Source organism: Rattus norvegicus, chromosome 3 (assembly GCF_036323735.1).
Source record: "Rattus norvegicus strain BN/NHsdMcwi chromosome 3, GRCr8, whole genome shotgun sequence".
Taxonomy (NCBI): domain Eukaryota; kingdom Metazoa; phylum Chordata; class Mammalia; order Rodentia; family Muridae; genus Rattus; species Rattus norvegicus.
Genome location: NC_086021.1, coordinates 146,202,526 through 146,219,747, shown reverse-complemented (window position 1 = coordinate 146,219,747; position 17,222 = coordinate 146,202,526). Strand labels below are relative to the sequence as shown.

General features: G+C 42.4%; 1 long non-coding RNA gene across 1 annotated transcript; it reads right to left on the bottom strand.

Annotated features, from left to right (window-relative positions):
• Window positions 1-1,716: 1,716 nt before the first annotated feature.
• Window positions 1,717-14,220, bottom strand: LOC120101704 (uncharacterized). Its single transcript, XR_005502501.2, has 2 exons — window positions 12,779-14,220; window positions 1,717-12,295 (listed from the first exon to the last, which is right to left on the bottom strand). It is a non-coding gene; the product is annotated as an uncharacterized LOC120101704 (long non-coding RNA).
• Between the last annotated feature and the right edge of the window lie 3,002 nt (window positions 14,221-17,222).

Below are 17,222 nucleotides of genomic sequence, written 5' to 3'. Positions count from 1 at the left end.
GCCTTTTCTCAGTGTTGGTCATGTCCTTGTTTACAGCTTCCAGGAATGGATAGGAGATGAGAAGTAACATGAAACTGAAGGATTAAAAATTAATAATAAGCCGCCTAGCTACCCAAAAAGAAGAGGTAGGGTCTGTGAGAACATGAACTTTTCGCCCCTCCCTTGCTGTACAATGGTTCCCGGAACATTCTTGCATGAAAGGTTTCCTGGAACAGCCACAATGACCCATAGCCTCCGGCCACAATGGTCCAATGGCCCTGTAAAATGTCACTACCCCTAATCACAATGTCACAAAGTCCTAAATTGTATGGGCAGTTTATGGTTTTGGAATTCCCCTCCTCCCTCCCTCTTGATCCCCCTGGTTTGTGGTTTTTTCCTTTATAAGCTCTGTGAAAATTCAGGTCGGGGTCGAACTCCTCTACTCCCTGTGTGGTGTATGAGTCTCGACCCCAGCATGCTGGCCTGAGCTCTCGTTTCATCTCGCTCACAATAAATCTTCCTCGTGTGATTACAGCAGGTCGGTGTCTGTGTCCTACTGGGTGCGCGTCTTTCCCGAGACTTGAGTGGGGGGCTCCCTTCGGGGGTCTTTCATTTGGGGGCTCGTCCGGGATCTGCGCGACCACCCAGGGGTCCTAGACCCACTTGGAGGTAAGATTCTCTGTTTTATCTCAGCGCTGTGTCTGGGTCTGTGTCTATGTTCTGTCTGGGAATCTGGTGCGATCGCTGTTTCGGTTTTGCGGACGCTCAGTGAGACCGCGCTCCAGGAAGGAGAGCGGGGTGGATAGGGATAGACGTGTCCAGGTACCCACCGTCCGTTCGCCCTGGGAGACGTCCCAGGAGGACAAGGGGGGACCAGGGACGCCTGGTGAACCCCATCTGATAGGTCCAGAGGAGACTTTACTCCTTGACGACCGGTTTGTTAGGCAAGGTCTGCGACCTGCCGATCAGTTTCAGTGCCTCTGGTCGACACGAAGTCGACGTCGGTTTTGTTTTCTTTTTTCTCTTTTGTTTGTGCTCGTGTGTGTGAGTGTGTGTGAATTAAGTCCTGTAGTCTGTGTTTTTCGGTACCGGTTTAAGGTCTTAGTGCACTGTCTGGGCAGATGAAGGATTCCTGCCCTGTGCACGAGAGTCTTAGTGCACTGTCTGGGCAGAAGAAGGTTTCCTGCCCTGTGCACGGGTGGAAGAAGGTTCCCCACCCCGAAATGGCGCCTGTGAGTAGATGAAGGATTCCTACTCCGAATAGTCTTTTTCTTTCTTTTTTTTCCTTTTTAGAAAGCGCACCGGGGGACGCCCCAATCGCGCAGGCTCTGGGACTCGTGAGAGACGTTCCACGAGTCAGCCTTTGTTGGGTCCTGGCTCTGGGACGCGTGAGAAACGTTCCTCGAGCCGAATTTTGTCGGGAGGACCCGGCAACGGACAGTCAAAAAGATCTGACTGTGACTTTGGAGGTCGAGTTCGGCTGCCTATTTAAGTATAGGCACGGACAAGTGTGCTTAGATGTGTTAGTGTCTGTTGTCTGTATTCTGTTTCTGTGTTTGGTATCCCAGAAGCAGCTAAGGTTAAGCTGCAGTTTGGGCCAGGTACTGAAGGTACCAGGCATCTGTGGAAATTGGTTATAGGATGCTTTGTCTTGGTCTTGTTTGTCTGGATTGTTTTCTGTGGTATTGTCCAGTGTTTTTTTGACTTTTGTTTCGTGTTTGAATTTGGACTGACGACCGTGTTTAAAATCTTGGACTGACGACTGTGTTTGAAATCATGAAACTGTTTGCTTTGTTCGTTGAAGAGTTTTACTTGGTCCCCTTAATGCTTAGTAAGAAACTTAATCTTATGGACCCCGCTCTAGTGGCAGTGTGTTGGTTGATAGCCAAAGTTAATTTTTAAAACATAGTGTTTTATCTGTGCTTATGCTCGCAGCCAGCTGTGATGAACTGGGAAAGATTTAAATTTTGCTTGGGAGCAAAGAATCTTAAAGGCGGAGTTTCAGCCGGTATGACACTTAGTGCATAACTGCCTAAAAGATCAAAAATGCTGTTAACAGGCTAAAAAAAAAAAAAAAAAAAAAAGGGACAGGCTGTGTTAGAAATGCTACAGGAAGAATAATCTAAAAAGGCTGAGAGCTAGGTGGGGCTATTAGGAAAACAAGAATAGGAAAGGAATTTCTGACATTTGCTCACAGTAGGAGAGCACTTATTTAGAGAAGTTCTTTAAGGAAGCCTGCCTTATCTGCTGTCTTTATTCCAAGGGAGGAGTCAGTCTCCAGCACTAAATTACTTGGCGGTAGCCAAGGTCAGGATTAATGTTTTCTTTTCCTTGGCCCCTTTAAACCCAGTGAGACAGTTTGGTAAAGGGCTACTACTGAGGTCCTGATAGCCCCAGGTGAACTGGTTACAATTCTTTTATCAGCCCCCTGGCATCTAGCACCTAGGTTCTAACCATCTCTCCATCCTTTTGTTATTAGTTGTTACTAGAAGCCTAGTGTCATTTGGAGGCTGGTTCTCTTGAGAGGCAAAGCCATGGAGCTGACACTGACAATGGCCTTTTTGCTCCAAGAAAGGCCTCCTGGTTTAGCTGTGTGACTAAATGCTGTTTGCCCTCTTCGGTAGACTCTATTCTCAAGATTCTCTTGTTTTCTCACCATCCCATTTGATATGCTTGTTAGTAACTGTTACAGGTCTTCTTTACCACTGAGGAAAGACGGAATCCTACTAGAGGCCAGAAAAAAAAAAAAAAAAGGGTTCCAACACGCATAGAAGGCCCTCACTTCTGCCTGCTCTCTTCATACCCCTGAAGGTAGGGAGTGCTCCAGGTCTGCCCCCAGGCTCCAAGGGTGGGTCTCCTAGGGGCTGGAAAATGCCCCACCAATCTGGCTAAGATAAGGAAAAGATATGAAGAGAAAGTTACAGAAACTTGAAGGGTTAAGCTAAGTCGCTGAGAGAGTTATTGTAAGTTGATGCATGGTTCAGGGTCTGTGCAGAAAAGTGGACAGCACCTAATAGCTGTAGAAGAAGATGCAGAGAGACAGAAAAAAAAAAGAAAGAAAGAAAGAAAGAAGGTAAAAAGAGCAGGAAGCTAGGGAAGAAAAGAGACTAAAAGAAGAGGAAATTAGAGAGCTAAAGAGAGATAAAAGACAAGAGAGGAACATATACTGGCCACAGTAGTTAGGGAACCTAGGAAGACAGTACCTGGCAACAGAAGAGAATTCCTGGCTAAAGATCAGTGTGCCTAATGCAAAGAAAAAAAAAAAAAGACACTGGGTCAGGGACTGCCCCAGAAAGAACAAGAGGGGACACTGGAGAGCCTCTTGGTCCTAGAGTGCTGGCTATGTACAGAGATAGAAGGGAAGTGTGGATGCAGGGACCCAATGCTCTGTGCTCCTATGCCCCCCTCCAGTGGGCCAATATCCAAAGACCTTGGGTACAGGGGCCTACTGGCAACAAACAATACTTATGGACTGCCCGAAGAACAGTGGACCTTGGCGTGGGCCGGGTAACCCACTAGTTCATAGTCATCCCTGACTGCCCCCATCCCTTGCTCATGAGAAAATTGCTCCCCAAAATGGCTTGCGTGGGCTGAAATGGCTGGGTGAGGCCATGTGTATGCATATCTACAGACTGTGTATGCGGAGCTTAAGACCTGTCTCAGTGCACCAGTACCTGATGCTGGGAGACGAATGGCTTAGCGCTGTTCTACTTGGAACATATCACTCCTGCCAGCCGGGCACTAACAATTATCACCCAATCCAGGACTTAAACTGTGATAGAGTGGCTGATGTTCTGCCTTTGAATAGAGTGTCCCAAAAGATGGGACCACTGGTCAGCTGCCATGGACTAGATTCTCCACCGGTTGGGGACAATCTGGTCACCTTGCTGCCCAATCCGGACCTGGAGCCACCACAGCACGAGTGTCAAGTACTGGCAGAAGCCCATGGGTGGAGGAAAGACCTCTGCGACTGGCTGATTGACCCCTGCTGAAAGCCGAGGACCTTGTCCACAGACGGGAACAGTTCTCTTCATGAATGAAGGTCAGAGACAAGTGGGTGCTGCCATGGTGGACAATACAATGTCATCTGGGATGGCTGAACCTCTACCCCCCCCAGTACATCAGTGCCGCAGATGCCTTTGCCATCTCTTGGATGCCCTGATGAAGCCAACAACTGTGAGTACTATTCATTGCTCAGGATATCAGGAGGGAAGAGATTCAGTGACATGGGGCAATAACGAAGCAGATCAAGTGGCTCGAAAAATGGTTATGCAGGAGCCCATCCTGGTTGCAGGTCTGCAAGAGACAGCCACTGAGAACTAGGATTGGACTAAGGGATGGCCTCACTTAGAAAAGGCCCAAATTGCTTAAAAGATAAAGGACAATGGCACACTTGAGGGGAAAGCTATACTCCCCAGAGAACAAAGAAAAGACTCACTTTGCCAAATACAGAAATGGACTCATTTAGGAGATAAAAAGTTTGTCCAAGTAGTTAAGTGTATGTAATAGACTTTAAGATTTTAGCCAGAGAGGCAGTAGAAAGTATAAGGTATGTCAATAAGTGAATGCTTAGCAAGCAAACAGGGCAAAGAGACCTAGAGAGTTTGGTGAAAAGTCGAAGTGAACTTCACTGAGATAAAACCAGAAAAATATAATCACAAGTATCTCCTAGTGCTTGTAGATACTTTTTCAGGAATAGATAGAAGCTTTCCTCACCAAACAAGAGACGGCCTCTGCAATCATCAAGAAGATACTGGAAGAAATCTTCCTCCGATTTGGAATGCCCAAGGTAATCTGGTCAGACAATGGCCCTACTTTCGTTGCCAAGGTAAGCCAGGGTGTGGCCAAGTATTTAGAGGTCGATTGGAAATTACATTGTATTTACAGACCTCAAAGTTCAGGACAGGTAGGGTAAATAAATAGAACTCTAAAAGAGACCCTGACCAAATTAACCATGGAGACTGGCACAGACTGGGTGACACTCCTTCCCTCTTGCTCTCTTCAGAGCAAGAAATACCCCTTCCAGATTCAGCCTTACCCCCTTTGAGATCTTATATGGGGCCTCAGCCCCCCTGACTGTATTAGATGATGTTACTGAACCAACATGTCATAGTGCCATAGTAATAATGATTTGTGTGCCAGGCTAAAAGACCTACAGGTGATACAGAAAGAAATCTGCTCACAGCTGACAGCAGCCTATGCCCCGGAGACCCCTGAGACATCCCATCAGTTCCAGGTTGCAGCTACACTGAGTCCAGACACTCGAGCCTCGCTGGAAAGGACCGTACCTGGTGCTGCTGACCACCCTGACAGCTGTCAATTCTCAGCCCTCACCAGCCATGTACTAGCTGTTGGGGCTGAGAGCTAGAGGGAAACTCAGTCATGTTTGTCCTGGGTTCTATCAAGATAGGTGTGGGATAGGCTTGATTTCCATTACAAATGATGTAACATTGCATATGTTAGTACTCTTAACACTTCTTGGGACTGTGCCTCAGGGATCACAGTCCGTATAAGCTTAGAAGTTCTAAAAGCTAGTCATGACCTTGGTGGATAGGCTTGGATAGTGTCCAGGTTAGAATCCTCATGTTAAGACTACAATACCAAGCTGTTATGCTAGATGAAGCTGAGTTCTCCATGAAGTTCTAGGATTAGAACTATTAACAAAAAAAGAAGAAGTGGGGAATGAAGGATTAAAAATTAATAATAAGCCGCCTAGCTACCCAAAAAGAAGAGGTAGGGTCTGTGAGAACATGAACTTTTCGCCCCTCCCTTGCTGTACAATGGTTCCCGGAACATTCTTGCATGAAAGGTTTCCTGGAACAGCCACAATGACCCATAGCCTCCGGCCACAATGGTCCAATGGCCCTGTAAAATGTCACTACCCCTAATCACAATGTCACAAAGTCCTAAATTGTATGGGCAGTTTATGGTTTTGGAATTCCCCTCCTCCCTCCCTCTTGATCCCCCTGGTTTGTGGTTTTTTCCTTTATAAGCTCTGTGAAAATTCAGGTCGGGGTCGAACTCCTCTACTCCCTGTGTGGTGTATGAGTCTCGACCCCAGCATGCTGGCCTGAGCTCTCGTTTCATCTCGCTCACAATAAATCTTCCTCGTGTGATTACAGCAGGTCGGTGTCTGTGTCCTACTGGGTGCGCGTCTTTCCCGAGACTTGAGTGGGGGGCTCCCTTCGGGGGTCTTTCAAAACCAACATGCACTGTTAGAGTTTCTGGCCTCTACCTAAGACACACTCAGTCCTGCTGCCTTTACCTGACTAGATTTTAATCTGTTCTTGTGAGTTATGAGTGTTTCTAAATTATGAGTGTTCCTGGTTCTAAGAACCAGGAAAATTAGGAGTGCAATTATAGCATAAACACTGGAAACCCAGGAGGAGCTAAGGTTTCAATCTGAAGTTGAAGGAAGATTAAAACAACTATCCCAGCCTAAAGACTATTGGCCTAGTGTGATTCCCTCTTATTTGGGTAGTTGATCTTTTTGTGCTGTTCAGATCTGAATGGATGAAAGGCATTCACATTGAGAAATATCATCTTCTTTCCTCCAATGGTCCATTTTAATGCTGATCTCATCCAATGGCCTCACAGAAATATCCAGAATATGGCGATCACTCCTTGTCCACAAGGATGCATTGATCTGCTATTAACCATAGTGTGCAGATAATAAATGGAAAATTCCAGAAACAATCAACTCAGAAGTTTTAAGTATCTCAGCATTCTAAGTGTCATGGTTCAATCTCATATCATCCATCACGATGCTATCAATCCCCTTGTCCAGTATAGCCCAATCGCATGTACTGCCTGGCTGTTAGGCACTGGGTAGACATGTAGGATTTAAGACAGAGGATTGTGGGCATTACAGTGCTTCACGTTGAGGTTAACTTATTTTGCTTACTAGTGGCTCCAAAGCAGAACTGTAAATCCAGATATGCTGAAGAGGAGATATAAAGTACTTACGAAGACAAGGTCAAATTCTCAACTTAATGAATTAGAAAAAAGCATAGAAAAAGCTTCTATGCTTTGGTGTGTCTTTTTATATATTAAAAAGTAATAGAAAATTATGTATCTTGCTAACAAAAATTACAAAGATCTATAAAATACTCAAGCCCATGCTCTAAATAGATGATCTAAGAAATGACATTAACAATTCACTGACAAACCAAATCCAAAGTTCAGATTTTCTGAGATTTACAGCCTCCCTTCAGCAAGGCTTTCTAATTGTACCTATTAATTGCTTCTAGAGGACTCTGACCTCATGGCTACTGCTCTTGCTGGAACAGAGATGGCAGTCTATACAGTCACGGTGCCATCACTTCTCCCTCCAGTGCCCATAGTGGACATGGTCAATCTATCTAGGTTCTGGGCTCAGCTCACCCAGAAATGTGGCCACATAACTCTCTCCAGCACCTCACTGCAGGCATTTACTACAAATCGATCACACAGTGTGCAGCCTATTTTCTATCCCTGTCTTGTGCCCTCGTGATATATTACATGCATTAAAACAAGGGCCACATCCATGGTTACACCAACCCCTGATATTCCCACTCAAGTCAATTCATCTTCTACCTTTTTAGAAAAAGCTCCAAATTAATCTCTCAAAAGTGCATCTGGAATGGTCTGGGCTGCACACTTGTTCTTGCTCCAGGATTCAGAGTTCTTTAGTGTGTGGTTCTTAGAGCAGTTGTGCAGAGAGCTCCAATCACCTGTCCTGTCCTTACTAGCATAGACACACACACACACACACACACACTTTGTGATGACACTTTCCAGTTATCCTCATGAAGAGATAAAGCCTATTTCCCATCCTTGGAATCTGAATTTGTCTGACAAATTGTGGGGAGCTGGAGAGATAGCTCAGCGGTTAAGAGCATTGACTCGTCTTTCAGAGGTCCTGGGTTCAATTCCCAGCAACCACATGGTGGCTCACAACCATCTGCAATAGGATCTGATGCCCTCTACTGGCATTTGTGTGCACATACAGACAGAGCATTCAGATACATAAATACATCTTTAAAAATAATGTACTTTTTCTTAAGCATGGGCCTTAAGAAACCATGAATGATTCCTGCTCTCTCTATTTCTCTCTCTCAAATCTAGGTCACCTTCTTTATCAAAGATGGGGCATGAAGCTGTGTCACCTAGATATGTCAAAGAATATAGTCGAAATGATGAAGTCTCCTGACTAACAACAGCTTGCCACAGGTACATGTGAACAATAGGCACCAGTTGACAGAATTAGGAGATTATGGGTTATTTGTTACTGTATATTTTGTGCCTTGGGTAACTGATAGAGTTGATATGAAGGATCCAGAGCTAGGGTCATTAAAATTATTGAGTGAGATAAACAAAATGAAACAAACAAAAAACCAACCAAAGCAAAAATCAACCAAAACAAAACAACAACAAAACCCAAAGCAAACTATTGTGTCAGAAAGGTGGTTATTGCGGGAATCCTTATAAGGCTGGGTGACTTCTGGAGGCACCTACAGGTGTAGCGACATTGGAACCTTCACTTTCATCACTGCTTTGAGACAGAGTCTGCATCAGCGCTTAAGTATCCAGGCTCTTCAAAGGGCAGTTCCAAAATCAGTGGCAATGCTAGGAGCCCTGCAGGAAAAAAAGTGCCACATGAAAGCCGAGGATATAGGGGCATAAGGACATCTGTGCTGCTGTCACAATCACAGAAGGGTGTGTCAGAAACAACAGAAGGCACTGCATGAGGTAAGAATGCCTTCAGATGGTTACACAAATTAATAAAGAAAAACTAAGTGAACCATTTTACTTCACAACTGACTTACAAAAGCCTATTCATAATTATTCAATTTTTTACTTTTGCCCAAAGAAATAGAAAACTAGAAAGTGGAGGCAACAAGAGAGTTGATCTTATACATCATCACCACACATGCACAGGCTTTCACAGCCACAATTTTGAGCCACTTAGTTTCTCTATATCTCTTAGAGCATGTGGCTTCTCACTTCTGCACATCAGCTGGAGAGATGAATCTCTCTTTCTCAAAGCACATCATCACACAGACTCAGAGTTGACCTCCTAATAGAACAAAGGATGTTTTTATAAAAGTTGCAGCTGCAGTTCTGTTCCTTTAACTACTGCCATGTATGTAAGGAAAAGGTGGTCCCTCCCTTCCCCACCCAACAGTAAAGGTGAACTTGTGGTAGGATGAAAAGGGAAAGAAGTCATGATATTTTTTTGCAAGTCCTGCCTGTAATGAATTTCCCTTTCCCCATCCCTTGAATCTCAGCTTGGATATATGTATTGCTTTAGCCAGTGAGTAGGACATCAGTAAATGACATTCAAGGAAAAGCTTGCCAAGAGTTTGCATGTTGACTCTTACCCTTTTCTGCACACTTAGAGGTTCCAAATAATCAGTTAACAGAATTCAGACGAGCCTTCTGGAGAAAAGAAGCCCACAAAAGCCAAAGCACGTTTGCCTTTAGCCTGCCAAACCTGTGTGAGGTCATACCAGTGCACCCAACCGGAGCACAGCTGCCAGGTTTCGTGCAGCACACAGGAGGGTTAGGCAAGAACAACTCCAGAGGTCTTGGCTTACCATCCTTAATGGAAACATACATAATTCTGAATGAGTAACTTACTATTGGTTTAAGCTGTTAAATTTTGGGGGTAGCTTACTTATTTTATTTCATTTTGCCTGTCTATCCATTTATCTGTCTGTCTGTCTGCCTGCCTATCTATCTATCTATCTATCTATCTATCTATCTATCTATCTATCTATCTATCTACCTTCTATCTATTTTGAAGGCAAGGTCTTGTTTCACTAGCTGTTCTAGAGCCCACTGTGTACACTAGACTGACCTCAGGCTAACAGAGGTCTGCCTGTCTCTGCCTCCAGATTGCTAGGATTAGGGATAGCTTATTTACAAAGCGGGGGTTAATAGGTACATCCACAAAAGATACCATACACAACATCAGAGGCTTACACTACAAGAGCCACCACAAACTTCAAGGGACTAGAAGGGGAGAGGTTGTCTCTTTCTCTGTCTTCAGAATCCTAGAGCTGAAACATGAGAACACAAAGACGCTAAGTACAAAATCAAGTCAATTCCTTCGCTACATCTTAGAAAATGGGACAGGTGTGTTCTTCTAAGAAGAATGGCCACAGTGATATAAGCTACATAGCAGCTTATATTTTACCTTCTTTTTGCTTTTTAAAATACAACCAATTCAAATTCAGTCCTACCTCAAACACTTACAAATATTTTCCAATGTATAAACTTATACCTTTTGGGGTCACATTTTCTTCGTGCTTCAAAATATTCATTCATGTTTCACTAATTTTTAACCATGTGACCATTATGTTTTTATTTGAAATATTTCAAATAGCTTTTGAAGCTTTTTACTATACTTATCAATTTGTTCCAGTTTGATGTAAAGACTAAACTTAAGTTGAGTTGAAGAAAGTGCTTGTTCATTCTTGTTGTCTTTTTCTGCCTTATTCCTCCTGGCCGTGATTATGGCTCTGGGAAGGGAAGGGGTAGGAAATGGAGGTGATAAAACATTTTGCAATTTTCCAAGTGCTAGATATAATCTAAGATATGTACATTTTCTCTTGAAATAGTTTCCCCCATAACAATACACACTCTTATTAGAGCTGTATTTTTGCTGACAGCCTAGAGATGCTTCGCTCAGCATCCTGTGACAACACACACACACACACACACACACACACACACACACACACACACACAAGCACAAAGAAGCATGCTCGCACCTTTGCTATAACCATACTTTTATTTGCCTGTTTTCTCATTTATTTTTATTATGTCTTTATTTTAAATCTCCACATTCTTTCTTGACACTCCCAATGGCTTTGTGTCTAAACATTTTAACCAGGTTATTTGAATTTTAATCTATGTCTTTAATCAGTCACATTGCTTTGAAAACAGTTTGAATAGTAAAGTCAAAAGGTGGCAGTTTTTGTTCTGTAATGTGAGCAAAGAAATTAATAGGATTTAGGGATTAGGTTGAATGCCTTCTTTTATGTGGTTTAGATAACATAGCGTCTTATTGTGGCAGTCCTAACAATTAAGCATATAGTGCTTTTCAACAAGGTAAAACAATAGCTATATAAATATAAAGCACATTATTCATATCTGTTGTATGTTTAGTATTTAATTATTAATATTAATCATCTCTTCTTTCTTCCAGGGAGCTTAAAGTCCTATATATTTTGCAATCAAAACTGTCAAGAATTATAACACTACTCTATGTGATCTCTATAAAAGGAGATATAAATGCCAATCAAAGGGCCCATTGGTTGCTTCATTTAAATTCAGAGTGCTTCTGTCCATAAATTACATTAGCAGTCTATATTCTTCTTCCTTAGTCTCAGAACGAATCAAAGCATATGAAGTCCTTTCATTCTCATAACCCCTGTTTAAGGAGGCAGAATCCTTGCCAGAATTCTGGGATCACATTTGTCCCACACAGCCCTAAACGCAGAGAGCAAGGCCACCCTTGCCAGATATCTCTGGACTCAGTGTCCTTGTGTGAGTGAGGGAGAGACATTACAGCCATGTGTGCTGAGTTGACTCAGATGATGTATCTAGGCACTATTGTCATCGTGGCCGCCAGGTTAAAACTGCTAGGACAGGTTTCTTCCTGCTTTAGCTGAAAATAATGTTATTAATCACTTCATGCCGAGGAATGTCCTTTAAGATCATCTTAGCACAGATTCTTTGTGAATTTCTGGAATTTTACGTGTGATAATGGGGTCCAGGGCATGCCAGCCTGATACCAACTTGTAATCTACAGCAAGTAACATTTAGATGAAATTCAAGAACGCATCCAATTTAAAGCCTCCTTGATTAATCCATTTTAAAATGTCACTACTTTCTTCCAGACACTTCTGCAGAATGTGCTAACAAGCAAAAACAGTAACTGTCTGTTTCATGAACAATGCTCAAATGAGAAAGGTCATTCCCCCAGGATAGCGAAATTGCCCAATCAGTTGGAAGACAATAGTTGAGGCAATAATAGTTATTTTTTTCCAGTTTTGTTCCATATTCTAAGCCACCTGTTATGTCACCTGTGAGCATTGATCCCTATTGGGAAACGGCAACCTTCCAATTGACTAACAGGTCAGACATTTCAGATGATGGGCAGTGAGGAAGAACAGCAAGCAAACACCTACAGGTTCGTTGTCGGAGTGACATCTTGTCTCCTGGGTTTGACCCATGATTTCCTCCTTTCTCTCTATACAATTCCTGGGTCTAATCAGAAGCGTTGTGGTCAGAGTACTGAACGTTCACAGTGGTTAGCTCTGTATATCTGTAAGAGGAGGTAGGAGAGGTGACATAAGTAAGTGACAAGAAATGGAATGCTGGTAGGTCATTGCTTATTCCCCCCCAATCAAGTTATTCTAAACTATCTTATTTAATAATTAATATTTAAATAATTTTATCATATAGGTATGCCTGACACTGTTTAGCATATAATAAACAGAGTAAATGTGGGCCCAGGCTCAGTGCCGTTTCTTTGGGAAGCTGTGCACTGGTTTACTTAAAACATAGTCACTGTGTCCTAGTTCCTGTCAGATAATCTTCCAGCACTAAGGATAAGAACAATAAATGAAATTTTAAAAACGGCCCTGCTTATGTGGGATCTATGATTTTAACTTAATGGAAGAGAAAACCAATAGGAAGCTATGTCAAACATGCAGAATCTACGTACTGAGAACTTTTTTTAAAAAAATTAATGGAGCTGGGAAATGTTTTACATTTTTATATTGCATCTAGGAAAGTAAGTACTTACCGAGAAGAAAATATGTTGGTGGAGATGTAAAAGAGGTGACAGTGGGAACTACATGGATACCTAAGAGAAGAACACCATAGCAACATCACCATCGAGCCCTACTAGAGAATATACCTTGAACAGTGACAGAATGATACCAAATTTCATATTGTACATCACAGTATTTCTTTTCCTATGTAACCTTGACGAGCTTTGTCGCCCATAGCTATCCTGTACGAATTGTAGAGTTTCCACCCTGAACACAGACAGCCCTCTATAACTGTTGCAGAAAACAGTAAAATAACAGATGTGACCTGCTATGTCTAGGCTAGGTCACAGAAATCAGGATAGCTTCTGCCCATATTTTCTTCATGGGATGCTGGTCTTTGGAAAGAGTCATCCTGCTGTGAGGAGGCAAGTCTAAGTCATAAGGAATCTCAAGTGAAGACGGGCACTTCATTGGAGGCACAGCTCCCACGGGGATAAGCCAATTTAGAAGTGAACCATTAACCTTAGTTTGATCCTCTTCCCCTACTGACATGTGTGGCAAAGAAACACTGGAGTACAGTTATAGAGCTGAGTAAAATAAATGTTTACCACTGTTTTTCAACCATTCTGTTTGGAAGTGACCATAGCTCTAAATAATGAAAACAAGTGAGAAAGGAAGTGTGGCTGGAAGAAACTAGGTCCTGGGCAGCATTGTTTTTTCTTTAGCAGGAAAGTCACTAGACCACAATCAAATGCAGTCATTCCCCAGACTGGGGTGTCTCTGAGAGATCAGGCTCCAGGCCCAACACTCCTTTCAATACGTTCAGACAGAATTGTATTTCCAATAGAGGCAGCCTTCTTTTTACCTCATGATAACATGGCATGAACAGACTCGTCTTGCCTACCCATGTCCCAGCACAAAATTTTCATATGCTCTTTTACAGTAATTAGCAGCTCTAAGGACCTAATAGAATGTTGACAAGCACTACCCCAGACTGTAAGGAGCATCTCCATCTCCATGCACAGGGAGCTGCCAGTCAGGTTAGACCCTATAATGGCTATTTGGCATGAGAGAAAGGCAGACTTCCATGGAGGTCTCTTGAGAGCATTTTCCCTCTGGTGTAATAAGCCTCCAGGTTTCTGACTCCTAAGGGCTGCAGCATGGCCCATCTGTCATGGAGACATTTGCTTCATCGTGTAGGAGGACAGGCAAGTGCAGTGCCAGAAAGAAAGCATTTTTCAATGATGAGAGTCTCAGTCAGACAACCCTGAAAATAATCCGTCATTGCCAATGTTTTAAACAGGTTAGCCCACTGGTGTGAGGGGCATACTCCTGCTTGGGGCTGAGCTTGTGACAGGGCTTACTTTATAATTCCCTAAGGCTGGATGGTTTCCAAACATGGGCCAGGGAAAGACCAGAGATGGCAATCGGTAAGTTAAATCACAAGCAAATAGGTCCTTGGCTTCTTCTCTACTTGTTAAGACCTCTAAAAGGTGAGGATTATATCTAATTTCCCTGAGGACTCCTTCAGGAATTTGGAATCAAGGTAGAAAATTAGCCAAAACAGAATTTGTGCCACTCAAGAAGTTCAAGTTGAGGCCACTCCTACCAGCAATAAATTTCCAAATGTTCTATAATGTGCCCCAGGGTAGACCTGAAGGAAACCTTTGGGTAAATATATTTACCATGAGATGTGATAGACATCTTTTGATCAAAACCAGTCAGAGAGATATAAACTCTTCTGTTTTCACTGTTTTAACAATCTCAGGACCATAGATAGCACAAAACTTTGCTGAGAACATTTCTGGTGCATGACATACATGTTTACCATGAGAATTAGCTTCTCAACTACATGTGGGTGAAGGAAGGTAGTCCTGGCCCCGAGTTACAAAAATGTAATAGAATAATGATTTGTTCTTAAGTGTTGAATTTGTTTGTCTAGATTTTAAAGCTATCTCATTCCGTCAGAGAGTTGTCAAGCTTTTCTTAAAGAATCTGGTGGACACTTGTCAGGACTAAAATGATTCTTTCAGTTGTTTTCCCTCTTTACGCGTGTGAACACAGAACCAAAGAGAAGTTATATGATCTATGCAAGGCTCTATGAGGACCTAAAATGGTAGAGCTTATATCCTAGAGTTTAATATTGTTTACTGTAGATGCAGAAAAAATGGAACAGCTACTCCAACATCACAAATGTCTGCACTTGTCATAGAAATGTCACTCAATATGGTGGTCTGACTACAAGGTTTTAATGGGCCAGGACTTCTCTTAATTCTCCAATACAAATTAGAGACTCATTTAAACTAGCTAAATGGAGAAATGTTAGATTCTACATACATGTAAGATGTCCAAGTTTTGTTTCTTATTTCTAAAACTCAGAAATATTAACTATAATTCTTGCATGTTATTTGTTCACTCTGCAGATGCCCCTGTGTCTCTTTCTGGGCTGACTTTCATGATGGCTCGAGTAGGTGAACCACTTAGCCTCCTGGTAGGGACCAGCGTAGCCGAGCAGTTCGAATAGTTGAGGTAGCTAACCCACCAGACTTGAAGATCAAAAACCTGGCAAATATTCCTAAGTAAGAAAAGCCAGGCATCTCCCTTAGACTGAATGGTGCAAGTCTGACAGTGAGCTATAATTGTTGCTCGCCTAGGTGAAGTGTAGGATCCCAGGCATTCTGATTGATTCTTGAGAATATGGTAAACTTTGGCATGAATGGGAGGAAAGGGGATAATAACAGAGGCAGGTTTGAGGGACTGATGACTCTCTCCAAGCAACAGTGTAGGCCGAAGAAGACAAGGAGGAAAGGAAGATTGTCAGATGGTGTGTATTTTCAGTTGTGGAAAAACCCATAAAGATACAACAAGACCTTTAATCTTCACTCTGAAAAATAACTGGAAAGTGAAAGATAGGTCGTGTGGAGCTACGGCCCCTTTCAACCTTCTCGCATGCAGGCATAAGAGATGCGGAGGGCTTTCTCCTCCATGGCATTCCCTCCCACTCAGAGCAACGGTTCTGCAGGATTGAAATATGGTGAGGCTCTTAGGATACAGGTTGTCAAACGTGAGGGATTAGGTGTCTATAATGATTTTCTCAGTACATACTCCAGTGGCTAACAGGTCACATGAACACTCCATAAGTAATACATCAAATAAAACGAATTTCAAGTGTGTACATCTCTCTAGCTGCCTGTTTGTGGATGTAGTCTCTGTGAACTAAAATATATTTGACTTCAAGAAATATATATATATACATAGTATATAATAGAAGAAATATATATTTGTATATTTTATGTATTTTTGTTTATGCCATGGCTATAAGTCAAATTCAAATATGCTAATCATTAAGGTGTATGTATAAGTGGTGGAAGTTTTCAATTATTTTGTGAAGGAAATGTTCAGGTTTTAAATTCAGCACATTGATGACCGTAAAGTCAAAAGTTAAGTCTAAATATTAAACTGAACTATATATAGGTCTTACTTATTGGCGTCTCCCAATTGATTGTCTTAGCCTCCTCATTTTAGGGTCCCTTTATTCTGTCACTTTGCTAAAGTTTGACTGGTGCGAGCAGCCTAAGACAAAAGTGAAGACCTGCCAATGTTTAGCGTAGAAATAGAGACTGTGTACGTTCCTGCTTGGTCTCCCAGACTCCTTCTCAGCTACCACGTGAAGATGTTCAGCTAACCTAGGGATGCACCACTGCATGGAGCAGAGACCATTGTCTCACCTTATATCACTGAACAACCTGCTGTGCGAACATTGCCAAGATTAGCAAGCCTGTCTGAACTATCCACTGACCTTAAGTACAAGAGCAAACTAAACATAGACCGTAAGTACCAGCCAGCCAGCCTAAAGCTACACAATGAATAATAAATGATAGTGCTTTGATCCATTGCTTTTCAGGTGCTTTTAAGATTTTGTTTTGGTTTCATTTCTATATAACAGCCAAGTGACACAAAGCATACTCCAGCTATACCTTATTGTCTCCGGTGATTTCAGGGTCTGGCTATGTAGCCTAGGCTAGTCTTCAAGTCATGATCATTCTGCATGGTCTTCTAGAATACTGGGATTGCAGTCATATAGCATTCTGCCTAGTTTCTACGGGTTTAAAATATGCTGATTTCTGTTCCACTTCCTCTCTTGACTAAGATCCTGCTTAATCTGTCTAGGTATTGTTTTAATTTCTTTGTTTCCCAGGGGATTCTGAAGTACAGCCAAGATTATAAACTTGCTAGGCTAGTTCTGTTCTGCCTCTTCAGAATATTAAAATTCAGGTGGGATAGTTTCTAACTTATTAATAGATAATTTGAGATATTGTTTGCTTTTGCCCACATAACATGAGAAGAATAAGAACATGTCTTCAAACATGTAAATCACCTCTCTAATCATCTGTCCAGGCTATAACCCAGTAACTTCTGTGCCTAGGTCAAATATGCAGGGCTGAGGTTTATGAGGTATGTGAGAGAGCTTAGCCT